Genomic DNA, 19391 nt, shown 5'->3' with positions numbered 1-19391 from the left:
CAAGCAGTCACAGTAGCAAAAGCTAGCAGAAATTACGCTAATCATGTCCATTGGTAATATTTGCATTTTTGTTTTTTATTTTTTTCCTGCTCTCCTCCGATGTGATGACCCTCTCCTTGCCACGAGGAACACCTTCTGTGGGCCCGCCCCTCGAATGTCACGTGTTCAAAGCAGCACAACGGCTGCTTTAAACTTTGCAGCCGGGCGGCCGCTTTGAACGTCCGGTCCTGCTCACTCATACGGGCCACACCACGAAGTCCGGCTGGCCTCATTTGGCCCGCGGGCCGCATGTTGGACGCCCCTGTTAAAGACTGTAAACTAGTTAGAGCCATCTTCTCCTTTTGTACCAGTATTTATTTATGGTATTGTTTATCTTTTGTTTTTTAATGTTATTATATATTTGTGTTCTTGTTCATTGTAATAGAACTGCAAACTATCCTGGGTCCCTAATGTAAAATGTACTAGTACATCTCTAAATAAGTCTGCTTAACTTTGAGGGCTCACATATAGGGCTTGTCATTTTAACCAGACAAGGGTGCCTCATGACAAATAACTTTTCTTTGTAAAGTCAAATCTTGCTCAATAGTCTTTGAATGTTGGTATTCATTACTGCCAGTAGCACATGAATTTCAAGTAACAGAAGTGCTGTATTTAGAAATTAATCATTGACAAATGAAAGTGTTTGTCACAAAATTGCAAAAACATTGTATTCGGGATACAGTTCCATTTCCCATTCTCTTTTACCATGGCAGTTTTTTCCCCTCTGATTAGATTACATTGTCATTGTTTTTCCATGCTGGTGGTATTTCCTGATATTCTTTTTATTGCAAGAAAGTATTTTGGACAGCTTTATCTTTCAAAGAGACAGAACAGGCCAACAGGAAGCAGGCTTCTCTCCAAGATATCACAAAAGGAAGTAACCGAGAACAGCAACACATAAAAATAAAAATATATGCTTAACATACATTTTTCAACATTCTGTGGCTCCCACCTTACAGAAGTTTTGCTAAGAGTGAAAGACTACTAGGGTAACCTCTGAATTAGGGTTATCAGGGCTCTGGGTGAACTGAACATATTGGGGCTTACACAGTGCTGCCTTTAGGATTTGCAGGGCTCAGGGCAAGAAGAGGTTGTGGTACTCCTTTACCCCTAGGAACGGGTAAGCTGGGACTTCAGATTGGATGCTGGCGGTGAGGCTAATGAGTTACCTTGAATTACCTTGGTAAGCAAGATCCCTGGCACAATATGTGTAAGAAACATTCAATAACAATATTAATATACATATATATGATTGCTAACAGCAATCACACTCCTATCATATCCAGGTTCTCGCATGTATTGGTTGCCTGGGCATGATAGGAGTGTGATTGCTGTTAGCAATCATATATATATTTTAATATTGTTATTATTATTGTTCACATGTGAACTCAGCACTGAAGGCATAGAATAAGACATACAAATCCCGTATTTGCAGGTATACAATAATAATGTATGGAAACATATCAAGAGATAAAACTACAGGCATAGATGATAGGTTGCACAACCCAAAGCCTGCCTTGGCGTCCACACTGCCCACATGGAACCTGACCAGCACCCAGATTACACACATAGGACTTACCATCTTTGTCCCCAAACAGCCCAGCATGAGTCAACTTTGTCCCCAAACAGCCCGACCTGTGCCGTCTCTGTCCCATAAACACCCTGCCTGTGTCATCTTGGTTCCCAAGGCTCAAACATCCTGCTTGTGCCACCTTTGCCTCTCCACTAATCAATTACAAATCTATCATACACACAAACACTTTTACAGTCACTCACTAATTCACACTTTCATTCACATAATTAATTCACACAATCATTTATTCTCTCACTCATTCACACAAATTTACACATTAATTAATGCATTCTTACAAACTCAATAATTATCTCCCTCATTCAGACAATTCATCCACACATTTATTCATTCTCTCACTCATTCACACAATGCATCCACACATTCATTTATTCTCTCACTCATTCTCATTATTCCAATATACTTACTACCCACTTTCTCACTACCTTTCCCCCTTTTCTTTCCCCTTCTCACTATCTTCCCCCTCTCCCTCCCTTCTCACTATCTATCCCACTCTCCCTCACTTCTCACTATCTACCCCCTCTCCCTTGCTTCTCACTATCTACCCCTTCTCCTTCCCTTATCACTATCTACCCCCTCTCCCTCCCCTCTAACTATATACCCCCCTCCCTCCCTTCACACTATCTACCCACCTCTATCTACCCCCTCTAACTATCTACCCCTCTCCCTTCTTACTATATACCCCCCTCTCCCTCCCTTCTCACTATCTAAAAGCATAGAGAAAGAGAAAGAGCAGAAAGATTCGTGATAAACTGGAAAAAGGGGGTTACGGAAGATAAAGTTAAAGACTACAATTGGATTTGGCTATTAAAGTCCACACAGTATTAACGTATGACATTGACGCGAAAGATGATCTGATAAAAACAATTCCCAGCATTTCATAGCATAGGGCAATTTAAAAGAATGACATGACATTTACTTAGATCCCAAGGTTGGACCTGTTGTGCAGCAATATACCATATACAATATTCGGTAGACTCAAGAGGCTGTATAGTAATTGGAAAAGAGACACATTTTTGCAAAAGTAGATGCACATAATGACTGGGTGAATAGTCGTGTGGTCACTAAAGATGAAAATGGCAGGTTATTAGTACGTTTGGACCCTCATGACATTAACAATATGATCAATACAATAAAGTGACATTGTTTCGACATCTCTACTGCACAAGATGTACAATGTGAGCCTTATCATGAATGAAAATTATGGTTGCTGGTGAGTCAAACTAGACAAAGAACCTAGTTTATGTGTGTGTGTGTATTTGAAGACATTCACAGAGTATACATCAATTTTAAGAGAGGAGCATGAACAGAAATGTAAGGTTTAATCCAGACAAAATGTCTGAAGATCAATATACGAGGCATGTTACAACACTGGATAGAGTATGACCATATGAGGAAAAAGTGCAAGTCATCAGTAAAATCCCAAACCTTGGGATATAAAGATTTTTCTGTGTAAGCTACCTGACCATGCACATTAGACTTTGCAACTACCTTGGGAAACAGAGATAACTGTACCACCTATGGAACTACTCTACAAAAGTCAATATGTGAAAGCATACCAAAGTTCTGGCATGCTTCAAACAAGCACTGATTCAGGCTCCCGTTTGAACGTTTTTTGATCCACCAAAACAGTGGTGATTCTGGCAGATGCATCAAAATCAGACATTGGAGTTTGCTTACTTCATGAGAATCAGCCAATAGCATATTTATCAAGGGCACTTGTATAGGTGTGTGTATACCATGTGTTACTTGCCCTTCTCCAATAACAGAGCCTCATCCAAACTTCTATAATTATTTTTTTAGTATTTTGCGTCTAAAATGTAATTCTCAGTAGTTAATGGAAAACGATGGACCATAATGTATTTTCCTTTTTAGACCAGTCCAGATTTTCACTCAATTTCTTTTGTGCTCTAGCTTCATAGACAGACCCCTGTTTTGCTAAATTACTGTTAATATGTGTAAAGGCATGTCACAAGACACCTGTAAAAACTGCAGTTCAGCTTGATTTTTTTTTTTAAAAAAAGAACAGACTGTCTCTCTTTTACTTATAACGAGCTGTATATCTACCAAAAAAATGTTTGGGACTAATAAGCAGGATCTATTTTCATATCCTTGCCACCTGGTTGGATGCTTTCCAGCAATGTCTGAGCACACTGGAGTAAACTGTGCTGAAACATTAAAATATTACATTAGTGAATTCATTCTGTTGACCATGGCTAGATACTTTTCAAATACCTCATTACCATGATATGTTAATAATTTTAACCGCTGTACTGACATTCCTTTATCACTATTTATCAGCACTGCTGTTATTATTGCTACTGTTAATAAGAAGAAGATATAGAGAGATAATTTTCATTAATACAGGGCAAGTTTCAGGCCAGATAAAAAACAAAAATGTGCTCATTAAATATTCAGTTATTTGTTTGTTTTTCATTATAGTGGTAGATAAATATAACAACCTTTAAAATTAAAGATTATCTAAACCCAGTGTTTATAGAGGAGTTTCCTCTTACTAAATTCAGTGTGCATTGTGAAATGCCAACCCCAATCCCAGAGCTTGTTCTGCAGGGAGTGCTGAGCCTAACTCACAAATTTATTATTATTTATTATTTTACATAGCACCATCAAATTCTGTAGTGCTGTACAATGGGTAGACAGGACATAACATGTAGTATATAACATAACAATTTGACTTACAGAAACAACAGGTGAGGCAGGCCCTGCTAAAACAAACTTACAATCTACAGGGAGTTAGGGTGTATTACACAATAGGTAAAAGTGCCGTTGTTAGGGATAGACCAGCCACACTAGTAAAAGTATGACAGATGTAGCTTCGACTCACGGGCCAGGCTTGGCTCATTTGCTCAATTAAATAAAACACCAACACACAAGATGGGTTTGAAAAGGCCACAGCCGTTTTATTTAACAGTCATTGTCCTGTAAAACCTGAAATAATAAACATAGATGCGTTAACAGAGACAATGACGTAACCAAAACCAACCTAGCCTGCCAAGTTATCCAGGTACCATACCACACACCAATTTTGGGAGGGGACATACCAGGATGCCCCAACCCGGACCTGAGGTTCCGAGCACCACTCCTTGCAAGGAACCTCCCACCGGTTATGACCACCAATGATCATACCACCACATTAACCCCTTGGATACCTGGCAAGCTACCGCCCACGACTGTGACTAATGCAGCAACATCATACCACACACCAATTTGGGAGGGGACATACCAGGATGCCCCAACCAGGACCCGAGGTTCCGAGCACCACTCCTTGCAAGGAACCTCCCACCGGTTATGACCACCAAGGATCATACCACCACATTAACCCCTTAGATACCTGGCAAGCTACCGCCCACAACTGTGACTAATGCAGCAACACTACTCCACAAACTCAACCACATAAGGGGAGGGAGGGTGGCACAAACACCACCAGGTAAGGTTAAACAAAATGGATCCTTACCCCTGAGATCACCAAACTTAAATATCCTCCTACCAAAACTCCTCCCCTAAAATCCACAATTCCTGCCTTAGCCTAGCCCTGCTCAGCACTCTGTCAGGGCCCACTCTAGTCCATTCTGGCCCCCGTGGGCTTCATGACAGATGTAGCTTCGACTCACGGGCCAGGCTTGGCTCATTTGCTCAATTAAATAAAACACCAACACACAAGATGGGTTTGAAAAGGCCACAGCCGTTTTATTTAACAGTCATTGTCCTGTAAAACCTGAAATAATAAACATAGATGCGTTAACAGAGACAATGACGTAACCAAAACCAACCTAGCCTGCCAAGTTATCCAGGTACCATACCACACACCAATTTTGGGAGGGGACATACCAGGATGCCCCAACCCGGACCTGAGGTTCCGAGCACCACTCCTTGCAAGGAACCTCCCACCGGTTATGACCACCAATGATCATACCACCACATTAACCCCTTGGATACCTGGCAAGCTACCGCCATGAGCCCATCCCTTGACACCTCAAGCCGGATGGGCTCCCCCCACAAAAGAAAGCTTGGCCCGTTCAAAACCCACCGCCACTCACAGAATCAAGAAATCTGCGCCAAATGCCTACAAAAACCTATCCAGCACCACAAACCAGCCCATCCACCTTTGCTGCCTCTGGACAAAGCACACCAGCAGCGTAACCATGACGTCCAGGCAATGCTCAATACCCCTCTAACTCACGTAAGGTGCTAACAACAGGCACGGCACCTGTACAAACCAAATCAACCGTCTCACGGTGACCAACCCTCACATCAGCAACATAAATGAACAAACTCATAACTGAACAAGTTTTGTAATGTTGAGCCACCAAGGTCCAACAACCCACACCAAAATTTCCATCCCACAAGCACCAAACCCTCTGGGAAACCCAGCTGCACAAACGCTATGCCCAACTGCGGCCCCCACCGACGGGCTCAGTTCTCCAACCACAGTTCCGCCACATCCCCAAAACTAGTGAATGCCGAAAGGTGACCCCCACAAACCGGCACCCCCCCAGCAAGAAGAAGAACAAAAACAATCTTACACATAACCAAAATTGTATAATGGCAACCAAACCACCACCAAAAACTCCATCACCAAGCACCAAAACCCCTTGGAGACCCAGCTGCAAACTGCTATACCTAACTGCGGTCCCCGTCGGGGTCATTACTCTTGAGAATGGCTGATAACCTGCCTACCAAAAGAGTCCCGAAGAAAAAACCCACAGAGGGGAGAAGCAACCCGAGCCCCACCCCGACCACCAGCCTCAAACACCATTTGCATGGTGAGGCGGCCAAGCAGACCGAGCCAACATCCATCCTGTTGTACCCTGAAGAACACAATCCGCTCATATAACCCCCAAAAGCCCATCCACATGGCATCATAGGGCACAGTAGACAAACCAAACCTGCCCACCAAGACATCTGCACCAGCACTATAGCACAGCAACGTCCAAAGCAAAATTAGACAGTGAAACCTCATTAACCGCCTCCCACAAATCCCAATAGGGGGGGGTAGGAACACCCACCACTTGATCCCACATCCACAAACTAAGGAGCGCATCACCCAGCCCTAACCCATAGACCTGGGAAGGGGTCGCCCCTGCCAGGAACCACCTGAACATGGCTACGTGGGCCACCCACTGAATATACTGCCACCACAAACAATCCCACCAATGCCAATATTTGTGACCTTGGGAGTCCACTATACTGCCAGGCAAGGCAAGCCCCCGAATGGTGTACCCCCAACTCCATCTGCCGAGGCCACTTCCAATGAAGCAAGAACAAGAATCAGCGATACTGCTATGCAACACCCGAACGAAAACATCCACCACCAAGCACAAAACATCCACCAAAGCCACCAACCATAAGAACCAAAGTGCCCTTCCTCCGATATAGCTCCATCAAAACCACCCTACCAATACCCCTGCCAACTCCCCAAAACAGGGCCAACACTAAGTGGAACGGTTCAAAGAAAACAAGGAGAGGGCGAATATATCCCAGACCTCAGGCCATACTAACATGAACCAATGGCCCCCTGGACAACCCCGTCACCAATTGTCCCAAACACTGCCCCGCAGCCTGTGGAGCAAGAGCTCACTGACCAGCAAGGCAGCTCTCAGCACCTGCTTCACCCCACACATAGTTACCCGAATCAGAGCCCTCCAGCTCCCGAAAAGCCAAACCGAATCAAGACCAGGGAAATTTAACAAACCTATGCACCAGCAAGTTTCCAATCGCTCAGAGTAAGTGCACGAAAAACCGAAGGAACCCAGAAAAGACATTGAACACCACCACCCCTCCCCAAAGATGGTGACCTCTTAGACGTACCAGAAGCAGATCAAAATCAGACAGCGGCACCCAAAACAGGAGACTCGCCCCGCAGTGGTAGTACTTACTTTAAAAGAAAATCTCTCCCTTTAACTTGCTGATTCCCCTTAAGCATTTAAACGTTTCTATCATATCCCCCCTGTCACGTCTGTCTACCAGGTTTCACCTCCCTCCAACCACCGATTAGACTGACAGCTCTCAAGAGCCATGCTTTCCCCCTGCAGTGGTCCGTCAGTAACCGTGACCTAAAACCATTCCACTGCCTCCAAATAAAACATTGCTACGGAACCTGCCAGAACCACACAAACAAATGCAATGCAATGCAATCTGCAAAGAATCTCAAGCCCAGCACATCTATAAACTTCCCAGGAAACTCCCCACTATACACGCCATAGATACCACACTACAGCCCCTGAAAACATCTCAGCATCAACCCACACATGTGCACCCGATGGAAATAACACGCAAAAAAGAAACCTTAATAATGGACCCCATGGCCGTCCCGTACAGCAAGGTCGTATGATCCTGTGCCGCCGCAGAGAAATACCGCAGGAGTGGCAGCACCAAAACCACCTCCTTGGTGTGCAGATTCCCACCAACTCATCCCATCCTGATGGATGCATCAATTAGGGTGTGCCTGCGTGTGTGTCTGTGAGAGGGATGGGGCGCTGCAGCCGGAAACCCCCCATATGCCACTTCAGGATGGAGATTGGAAAAAAGAGGGGCCTCCCCAGCCCCCCTGCTCCACAGCCAAAACCTCCTGCCCCACGGCAGCTGCCCCAGGTAACTGCCTAGGCCTCACTCCGGTGTCTCCCTACCTTGACATCTGCACAGGCCGCAGTGCAGGCTGCACCCGGCCGTCCTGCCAGCTGCTCTGCCTCCCTGGATGACTCCTGGAGGACCCACATCTGGGGAAACACTGCGGTAGGCCTCAGAGGCCTATACCAGGCCGAACCACCTCCTGCAAATGTTGACTCCTTGCACTCTGCGCCCCCTTTTCCATCTGGGGAGCGGCCAGCAGCCACAGGACACCCAGCTGGGCCATCTGAAATCACTGCCTTCCCATGGGCCCTTCTGGTCCGCTGTGATGGAACGCTGCGAGGGCCGAAGCCTCCTCCATGCCGTTGCACTGCACACCAGTATGCCTCTGAAGGCCTGCAAATGGGTTGCTTTGACTCCCAGGCCCCGTCCTGGGCTATCTGCGTCGTCCTCCTCAGGTCTGCCTCCGCTCCTATGCTCCAACGCTGCTGCAGTCCTCCATGCCAGCCTTCAGGAACAGTCCAGCTGGATCCAGCATGCGGCCTAGTCGCTCCTGCAGCCACAAGGTCCAACAGCTGCTGCAGAACCTCAAATCCATACAGACACCTGCAGGGGACGAGAAGAGGGGAGAGAGAAAAAAGGGGGGGAACAAAGAAAGAACAGACAGGCACACAAAAAAGAGCCCCAGATAAAAAGGAAAAGACTCAGACACAAAAAACACAGAAACAAGACAGACCCAAACACAAAATGACACAAAAAAAAGACAGGACAGGACCCAAGAGAGAAACAGACAGCAAAGAAACACAAAAGAAACAGAAGCAAGAAACAGCCAAGTATACAAGAGAGACAACAAGAGATAGACAGGGAAAGACAAACACCACCAGGTAAGGTTAAACAAAATGGATCCTTACCCCTGAGATCACCAAACTTAAATATCCTCCTACCAAAACTCCTCCCCTAAAATCCACAATTCCTGCCTTAGCCTAGCCCTGCTCAGCACTCTGTCAGGGCCCACTCTAGTCCATTCTGGCCCCCGTGGGAATATGGGAGGACGTTAATGTGCGATGTTGTAATGTTCTTAAAAAAGTGGGTCTTGAGGGATTTTTTAAAGAACCGAAGGCAGGAGGAGAGATGGATAGGCCAGGGAGGGCATTCCAGAGGATAAGGGCAGCCCTTGAGAAATCTTGTAATCGCACACGAGAGCTAGAAATCAGAGGAGAGGATAGAAGGAGATCATTGGATGAGCGGAGAGACCGGTTAGGAGTGTATTTAGAGATGAGTGGCTTTGAAAGTAAGAGTTAGGATTTTCAAATTAATCCGGAAGTGCAGCCAATGAAGTGACTGACAGGGGTAGAGGTGTTAGTAATCTTTACTATGCCTTATGTAGGTAACCATGGCAAGCTTTTTAGAAGGGCTGAGCTAGCCCTGTATAATGCATCTTTAAGGATGTTAAGGATGTTAAAATCATGCATAAGACAGGGTCAGTTGAGTCTATCTAAAGAAAAAATTCCATTGTTACTTTGCTACATAGGACGTTGAAATGTGCAACCCATCTAGAAGCTTCTGCTAAACTGAATACCATGGTTGCTCAATTATAAGACGACCCTGATTATAAGACGACCCCAAAATTTGAATATTAATTTGGGAAAAAAAGAAAAAGCCTGAAGGAAATCCTATAGGAAAAAAGTTTTACTAGTAAATACTAATTCACATGTAAACTATTTTTCATATTTAATGAAAACTATGATTGAGAAAAATGATTTTTTGTACTCTGCCCCCAGATATGCCTTATACCCCCTATATGCCACTCTGCCTCAGATATGCCTTTTAACCCCCTATTTCCCACTCTGCCCCAGATATGCCTTATACACCCCTATATGTCACTCTGCCTCCCTGACATGCCTTTTAACCCCCTATTTGCCACTCTGCCCCAGATATTCCTCATACCCCCCCTATATAACACTCTGCCTCCCTGATATGCCTTTTAACCCCCTATATGCCACTCTGCCTCCAGAAAACCATTATACCTCCCCCAGGCCACTCTTTGTTACCCCCACATGCTCCGATTTACAGATGCATCCCTAGACTTGTCCCCGTGCTTCAGACTCCCTGGTGTGTAGTGGGAGCAGCCGGTGGAGATCTGTGTGATGTGCGCAGACAACCTCCGCTGCTGCTGGCCGATACCTCCGCGGGGGCTTCTATGACTGAGCACCGGAAGGTCATGTCACGCCTGTGCTCTGTCATAGAAGCCCTGATGGAAGTGCCGGCAGCGACGGAGGTTGTCTGTGCGCATCCCACAAACGTTCACTGGCTGCGGGATGCCCACAGACAACCTCTGCTGCTGCTGCCGGCACTTCCGTCAGGGCTTCTATGAATGAGAGGAGGATCCGGGTCCCCTGCAGCGCTGCGGGGGTTCTTAGTCTTGTAGTCAGACCTCTATTTGAGGTCTGAATATAAGACGAGGGATATTTTTTAGAGCATTTGCTCTGAAAAAAACCTTGTCTTATAATCGAGCAAATACGGTATATCCTGATTTGTGTCAGCAACTCCACATTTTATGGACCAATATAATTCAATTCCATAATACTATTCAGTACCATGGACCATAGTGATCTTCAAAAGCTCCAGGTACAGCTCATATACAATGCTTAGCTGGAACATTATCTTGTAGGACATGTAGGGGTGATTAATAATGCAAGAAACACCTGCAAATAAGTATTTTGTGTAGCTTCTGTAATAATACATGCCTGTCTACTGGATGTGTTATATTATTTAATAAAATGTATCAATGTTTCATTTAATTTTCCTGCAGTTGATTTTCATGTTTAGACTGTGAGATATTTTTTGAGTTATTCTGAGTAGGCCATTTCTGAAAATTGCCAAGAAAACAATCATATGTCATTCAAGCAATATTTTTTTTTGGAATCAGAATTAAAGTACAGACTTACACTACAGGATCAGCAAATGAATAGACCTCTGTAAATTTCACATGATTTCTGGTAAATGAGGGAAAATTGGTTTTAGCTGTTGATACAACTATGTAGTGGTCAAAGGCTGATCAACGAGACAAGTGCACCTTTTTTTGTACTCCTTGTCCTGTATATTGTGTACACAGAATTGTTACTTGCTTCTGTCTTTTTATGGTATATAAACTATATTTAGATGGAAATCCATGAAAATCACTGAACATTACTGATCCAGTAATAAAGTAAACGCAGTACCTATATTTTGTTTATAATTATTAAGGGTTTTTGATCAAGCCAGTACAAGCTCAACATAGAACAGTCAAAAATTAAACACTTACCCATTTCTCACTTATACCATTACAGAGGACAAATCTCCAGAGTGATTCCATTTTTATAGACAGTCCAGGTCTATCACAGGCTTTGTCAGTGCATTGAGGTTGGTATCGCTAGTAAACAATGGGTTTCACAACAAAATCTTTAGGCTAATTAAACAGCAGTGTTGGTTAAATTGTATTCGATGGCTGTGGAGTCATCTGTTGGAGGTGATCATACCATTTGCCCTAAAAACTGACTGGGGAACCCTTTCCTAATTTAACTCTTAGAGATTCCAGATTTCTCAGACCATAAACTTCCTGTGTGATGAAGTTTTGGAGTTGCATATAGATGAAGTAAGGCACCATCGACTTTCTGGGCCTATCGAAATATCATGCTAGGGTTTGGGGCCTTGTAGATGTGGTTAAGCAGTGCTAAACAAAAAGTGGGATTTCACCTCATACCAAAAAACAAATCTGGATTGAATGCTAATGGATATAATTGTTTAGAACTACCATTCATACCCATACCTGGGAACCTCCCAGAGTAGGATACTTGGAGCTCTCACTCTTCTGGAGGAGTCACTTCATGAAGAGGCGGGAATGGGTTAGCCCCATATGTCCATTAGTTGGGATGGATAAGGTGGGGAAAGTGGACGGGAAGTAAGTATTCTATGTGTAAATTATTGACTGAAGGTGTACTGTAACCATCTTGTCCGCTTATTTTGTGCGTGCTCTTGGTCAAGAGAAGAGGGAATTTACAGATTCAATAAAAACAGTTATATTTTATTATATTATAGATTATCAAAGTAATGGGGTTCATTTTTGATTGATTGGTGTCCAAGTATGATGCAGTTGGTTTAAGAAGAAGTTAAAGAATAAAACAAATAATATGAAAGATGTGCTGATGGATTGAAATCAGAATTTCTCTACAATACACGGTCTAGTGGGAGGGAACTAAACAACTGCTCAGGTGATATGTCCCTGTACTGAACTGTTAAATCTGGGAAAGAGAAAGAACATGTTTATGTATGGCTTAATACTGTTAACTTAACAGACATCATACTTTTTTTCCAGTACACATACTTTTTAGATGCTGATCAGCAACAGCAGGTAGACCAAAGTTGGTTAAAGGGACACTCTGACCATCATACACTCTTGATAGATTAATGCCCCTTCTGTAAATTATCGCCCCCCCCCCCTGCAAATACAAGGTGTAAATACAAGTTGGAATATTCATTAGAATATCCTCTATGGATTTGCAATATTTCCCTGCACTCAGCTCTTTGGCTCCTTTCATGAAACGTCTCCAAAAGGTGAGTGGCTTTTAGTTCGCCCCCTACTGGAAGGGCATGCATATTAAAGTAGATACTGAGGACCCTAATGTGTATTCCTTTATGGTAAGGCTGCATGGACATTCAACTATCCATTTAAGTACATTTAGGTTATCAGAAAAAAGGAACACATTACTGTTTTAATTCATAAATATTACTGAATAGATATTTGTATTCAGCGATGACAACATAATAAATACATGATGGATAATGTTTTATTATTTATTGTCTTTAATAGCCACTCAGCTGCAGAATGCAGAGCATCATTAAAACGGTGCCAGCTGCAGACAGTTACTACTTATCCCAGTGGTATTTTAAAGTAATAATCACAGTAATTTAGTAAAACACATTCACTATGACATGAATACATTTTACTGACTGCAATAACATTTACAGCATCAGTTTACATTACACAGACATGACCGATTAACTAGTTTCTGTCATTCTTGGCATTATTTTGAGTGCATGTTTGCACGGAACTAATTTGTGACCCCTAGAAATTTGTAGGTCTAATTGTATCCTGCAGTATAAATCATTTCTTTTTCGTAGAGCTTTCCAAAATCCCCAGATGGTTAGCAAGGAATATGTTTTAAAAAAAAAAGTGTTAGGTCAAGTCTGTCAGGAAGTAACTACTGAGAATGGAACAATCTTGTGTTCATGGCTAATTGGCTCTTGAGTGTATGCAAACTCTAAACACATTTCAAAGGGTGCATTGTCTCAGTGGGTATATATTTACTAGTAATTGGGGTTATTTGTGATTTATTTGCGCAAAACCAACGTTGGCTCTCTAAAGTTTGTCAGTTAAAACACCATATGTTTATAGGGACATTCATTCTCAAGTTCCTTTTCCTTCCCTATATATAGATATACAAGATCAACACATTTATGATCCACTAAACGTCTAAAGGATCCAAATAAGAAATCAATTAATAATATTAGGGTCTGTACAAACATACAGGCACTTACATTTTAGTTAGTCTCTTGCCCACTAAAGCATTTGATCTGCCACACAAGCTGTGCCTAAAGTAGACAGGCCACTTGGCATTTGTAGCTTGAAGTTTATTTCCAATCAATAGAAGTCTTAAGATTTGCCACTCTTAAATACTGACCCTTTAATAAACAAATAGTCAGTATTCTTAGGTTCCATAGCATTCAGATGTAATCCTATTAAACTTTTTTATTATTACATCAAAGACAACATGATGCTGTAATCTACATAATCTAGCCTAACAAAACTATTTAGTCATGCTAATTGTGTATTTTTTTTAGTAATTATGACTCTTATAAAGAGTCTCTGCATGGGAAAATCTCCTTAGCGCTAACATTACTTCTCTCCGCTGACAGTAAGTGTATATTCACTGGGCATTAGAAACATCATTCCAAGTATAGTTGTATGACCAGACATCTTCTACAAATAACTGTTTAAAAGGACACTCTAGTGAGAAATGAAAGTATATTAAGTACTTTTAAAATACTTTAATTTAATAGTAATTAAATCTGCAAAAGAACACATGGCCGGGTGTCCCCTCTCCCCATTGCTTTTTGTCCTCTGGAACCCTTCGTAGAAGTGGTTCGGCGCGCTCCAGAAACAGGAGGTGTGCAGGTAGGGTCTATTCAACACAACGTTCTGGGGTTCGCAGATAACCTGCTAGTTGTACTAACTAACCCGGCAATTTTGCTTCCGACCTTGCTTAAGGAGTTCAAGGTGTGTGGGGAATTTGCCAACCTGAGAATCAATAATGTGAAGTCTGAGATCCTAATCGTTTGTTTTTAAGCTGTCCACCTCCTTCCCTTTTAAGTGGTGCAAGGGTGAGTTGAAGTATCTGGGATTTGGCTGCTCTCCCTTCTGTCTCAAATTAACTTTGTGTCCATGTTAAACACCATCCAAAGAGATCTGACTTTGTGGGGGCCCTCCACCTTTCCTGGATAGGCAGGATTAATATGCTTAAAATTAATGTGCTTCTGCGCATTTTATATCTATTCCAGTTCTACTTTTATTAGGTTTATCTGGCCTCACAAGAGACCATGGGATGAAAGGGACTTGTTGATGCGGCCAAAACTGTAGTGGTGGGGGGGATGGGACTGACGTGTCTTAAAACATATTACCATGCCTGTCATCTCAGAGTCTTGGAGTGGACATTTCACCCTTCCTATAGGTTTAGGATTGACGTGGAGGCTCGAGGTTGGGATGCTGGGTAGGGATGGGGTTCCTCCACGCCTCCAGCAACAACCTGCAAATAATTGCGGGGTCTTTGAAGGAGACAGTCTCAAGCCATTGATAGCACTTGTTGTCAGATCCATACCGCAGAAGCATATATACTTATAAAAGAGAGGTGCAAAGGTGAGAAAAATTAAAATGGCGGGGGTTCTGTGGACCTCAAGCTATTTCTGCTGGGAGGCTGAAGTAAATTAAGTATTCCTTACAGTAAGTAAAATTTCAAGCTACTAGAATGAAATATTAGTCTGCACTGTACTTCAGTGCACAAGATTCCCCAAAATGAACAAACAGTAGTTTGATTAGAATATTAATGATGCCTCACTTAGCTACCATTTCTTTAGCGTTAGAGTTAGTGTATGTTGGATAGTGGGTAAACGTATATAAGAGTGTGTTAATAGCTTTAGTCTGTGAATGGGATCTTATATGGAATCTGTGTCAGCATTCTTTGGTTATTGGAATTAGGAATGAGGCTTCTGTGCTCGTTAACTCCTTCCCTAGCAGCCTCTACTGAAAGCAGAGATCTAAATCAGAGTTACCACTGGCCACTGTAGAGTTCTTGAAGTTGACGTGACCTATTGAAATATTATGTGGAGCCAGCTCTTCTCTCTTACAGGAAACACTCGCTATTGCTGACTGTAATATACAATGAAGTTCTGCTTTATGGAATAAACCCCGATATCCCCAGTGCACCTCTTCTGCAAGAATGTCTCATCTGGCTCGTAGTGTGGATAGATTTGTATAATTTTTCATATTTAACTATGCATTTTATAGGACTTATAGATTTCTTCTTGATGGAAAAAGTTTATTGAGGTATAGCCTTTATAATACATTATGCATTGCAGTAATGCAAACTCTAGGTGAATGAAATACACCTTCTATATCAAAGTCTTAGAAAATCCAAACTTACTTTCTATAAAACATTATATGTATACAATTAAATCTCATTTGGTTTAACTGCAGGATTAAATAAGAATAAATAATTGACAACTCTAATCTAAGCTGGTAACACAATTTACTTAAAGAAAAGATATCACTACCTAGTGAGAAAGCAGTAAAACGGAAACAGTTTGAAATTTTAATTGTGAACGGTTAGGAATGTTACATAAACCGTAAGATCGTATAGTAGATAACACAGCTCAATTATTAAAATAATTATTAGAACCTCTCCCTTTAAACATAAATTGTTCTTATAATTGCAAACATGATGTATTGTTATGGTATTGCTTAGTATTGGCCCCATTCAGTGTTGAGTTACTTGCAGGTATTTTTATGCAGATGAATATACTCTAGCAGCTATTTCTTTGTTACAATAATGTATAGAAACAACATAAATTGTGTTTTGAATTGTCCAAATAAAATACATATTCCGATCAGCCATAACATTATGAGCAGCTGTCAGTGGGTGGGATATATAAAGCAGCAAGTGAATATTTTGTCCTCAAAGTGTTAGAAGCAGGAAAAATGGGCAAGCGTAAGGATCTGAGCTGCTATGACGAGGGCAAAATTATGATGCCTAGACATCTGGGCCAGAACATGTACAAAACTGCTGCTCTTGTAGGGTGTGGTCCAAGGAAGGAAAAACGGTGAATCAGCGACAGGGTCATGGGTGGCCAAGGCTCATTGATGCACGCAGGGAGCGAAGGCTGGCCCATGTGGTCAAATCCAGCAGATGAGCTACTGTAGCTCAAATTGCTGAAACGTGAAAGTAAGCGTCTTTCAGGTCTGTAGACACCATCAAGCGTTATGTTATATGATATTGCCAGAACAATGGAAGTTACGGATTTCATTCTGAATTTCTTGATGTTTTAAAAGCCGTTCAAGCTGTGAAGGTCTAAGATATGATGGCATTCTTCTGGCAGCTACTGAGCAACATAAAGAGGGGAATAAAACCCTGTGAATCTCTGTTGGGATGGAACCGGAATGCCGCAAGAAAGGAAGTCTGAGACATATTTCGCCAGAATTCTTATTTTCAGTTTAGAAGCTTTGTCTTTATGAGAGACGATGGTACCCAGCCATCCAGAAAAGACAGAAGTCGTGCACCCATGGGGGCGGGGAGGTTCTGGGCTAAGACCATTAATACCCTCAAATAGCACAAATCTTCCCAAGATGGTATCACCAATATATACTACTCTACATTTCAGGGTCCATTACCCCTCCATCTACTGAAACCTTTTACCTTTGAGGTAGGCCTATTCTAGTAAATATGCCCCAAGCAACTATTACAATCAGCAAACCTGGAAATTTTTATACCTCTTGTAAATCCATAGATTAAATTGTGTTAGTTGAAAGACTTAACAGGGTTCTTCTTAAACTTGTCCATCAATGTATCAGTTGTCACCCCTGATAGTTGTCTTGGCCTTTCAACCACTTTCATGGACTTGCCGTGGGACATGTAACAAACCCAGTGCACTCTATTCCTCATAAGTAGACTTGGGCACCGGCCAACTCTTCATGTTTGTCTTCGTGGGGGAAAAAATCATTGTATTCCGCGAATATTCGCCAGTTCATGTGTTCGGTTCAGGGGCGAATATTCGTGTATATTCTTCGTGTTTGTTTTTTTTTTTCTGTTTTTTTTGTAGAAGGGGTTAATAAGGGTAAGGACTACGAAGCAGCTTTGGCTCCAGGACTCTATTGGTCGTCTGCAGGGGCCTCCTCTGGCATCAACCAGTTGGTTGATGCTAGACGAGCTCCCTGCTGGCAACCAATAGAGTCGCTCGTACAGACTTTTAAAATTCTGGTGCCGTAACTTGGCTGGGAGAGACCACTGGTATCCTCGCTTCAAGAGTTAAAAGTTTGTATGAACGACCAATAAAGTCGCTTGTACGGACCTTTAACTGTTGGAGCAGGGTCTCCCCAGGCCAAGTTGCACCGTCGGGAGTTAAAGGGCCATGCGAGTGAGCCTATTGGTCGCCTGCAGGGGCCTCCTCTGATATCAACCAATTGCTTGAACGTCTGCGCGATGCTCTTAAACAACCTCCGCTGCCGGCACTTCCGCCAGGTCTTCTATGGTGGAGCACCGGAAGGTTATGTCACGCCAATGCTCCACCATAGAAGCGCCGGCAGCGAAGGTTGTCTAGGCGCATCGCACAGAGGTCCATCAGCTGCTGGAGTGTGCTGCACGAGACCTGGATCCTAACTCTGCTGCTTGCCTGCAGTAGGGCTTTATGAAAAAGAAAAAACACCCGTCCGGTGCCCCGAACTGCATGTCCCGGGTGTTGGGTGATATGAATTGCCCACCTGTCAGGACTCGGGTGATCAGGTCGGGTAGGAGCCCATGCGCAGGGGATACTTGGAGTTCAGTATGTAACCCACGGTGCATGATTATGCAAACAAAGACACCACCAACAGAAATCCAGGTAATGCAGTGTATTTTATGTATATAACAGGACCAGCAAATAAGGGTAATATAGTCTAAGCAAGTAACCGGACATATGGCAAAATAAATACCGGAAATAAGTCTTTTGGCAGGGAGCCCGCTTGGAAGGGCGCGACAGACAGAGAGCCCGCTTGGAAGGGCACGACAGACAGAGAGCCCGCTTAGAAGGGCACAAAAGGCACACAGCCCACTTGGAAGGGTACAAAAGGGACAAAAGCAGGGAGTCCACTTGGAAGGACACAATAGCAGGGAGTCCACTTGGAAGGACACAAAAGCAGGAAGTCCACTTGGAAGGACACAAAAGCAGGGAGTCCACTTGGAAGGACACAATAGCAGGGAGTCCACTTGGAAGGACACAATAGCAGGGAACCAGGAACAGTACAGGTGCAGGTGCAGAGCCACAGCAGGAAGGTCCATAGACTTCAATACAAAGGCCCTGACTGAAGGGCAGGGCAGGTTCATGAAGGCATGGCAATCCAGGTAACAAGGCCCAGCTGGATGTATTGCTAGGGCTCAACCCAGGTAACAAGGCACACCTGATCCTAGTAATGAGTTCTGAGTGCTCCAGAGGGTAGAGTGTGGCCACTAGTGGTAGCACATTTAAATGCCACAGGTATAAAAAAGCCATGGTTCAGGCAGCGAAAAATTGGTTCCTGACACCACCCCTTCGCTAAACCCCGATTATAGGCAGCACCCCCACATTTAAAGACTTAAAGTGGGGGGTGGGTGCGGCCTATATTCGGGCAAATACGGTATTTGAGTTACCGTTGCCTTTCTGTCATCTCAAACCAGTCTGCCGATTCTCCTCTGACCTCTGACATCAACAAGGCATTTTCGTCCACACAACTGCTGCTCAATGGATATTTTGTCTTTTTCTGACCATTCTCTGTAAACCCGAGATGGTTGCGCGTGAAAATCCCAGATCAGACCAGCCTGTCTGACACCAACAGCCATGCCACGTTCATAGT

Source organism: Spea bombifrons, chromosome 7, assembly GCF_027358695.1.
Source record: "Spea bombifrons isolate aSpeBom1 chromosome 7, aSpeBom1.2.pri, whole genome shotgun sequence".
Classification (NCBI taxonomy): Eukaryota; Metazoa; Chordata; class Amphibia; order Anura; family Pelobatidae; genus Spea; species Spea bombifrons.
Note: the sequence above shows the minus strand (reverse complement) of the source record.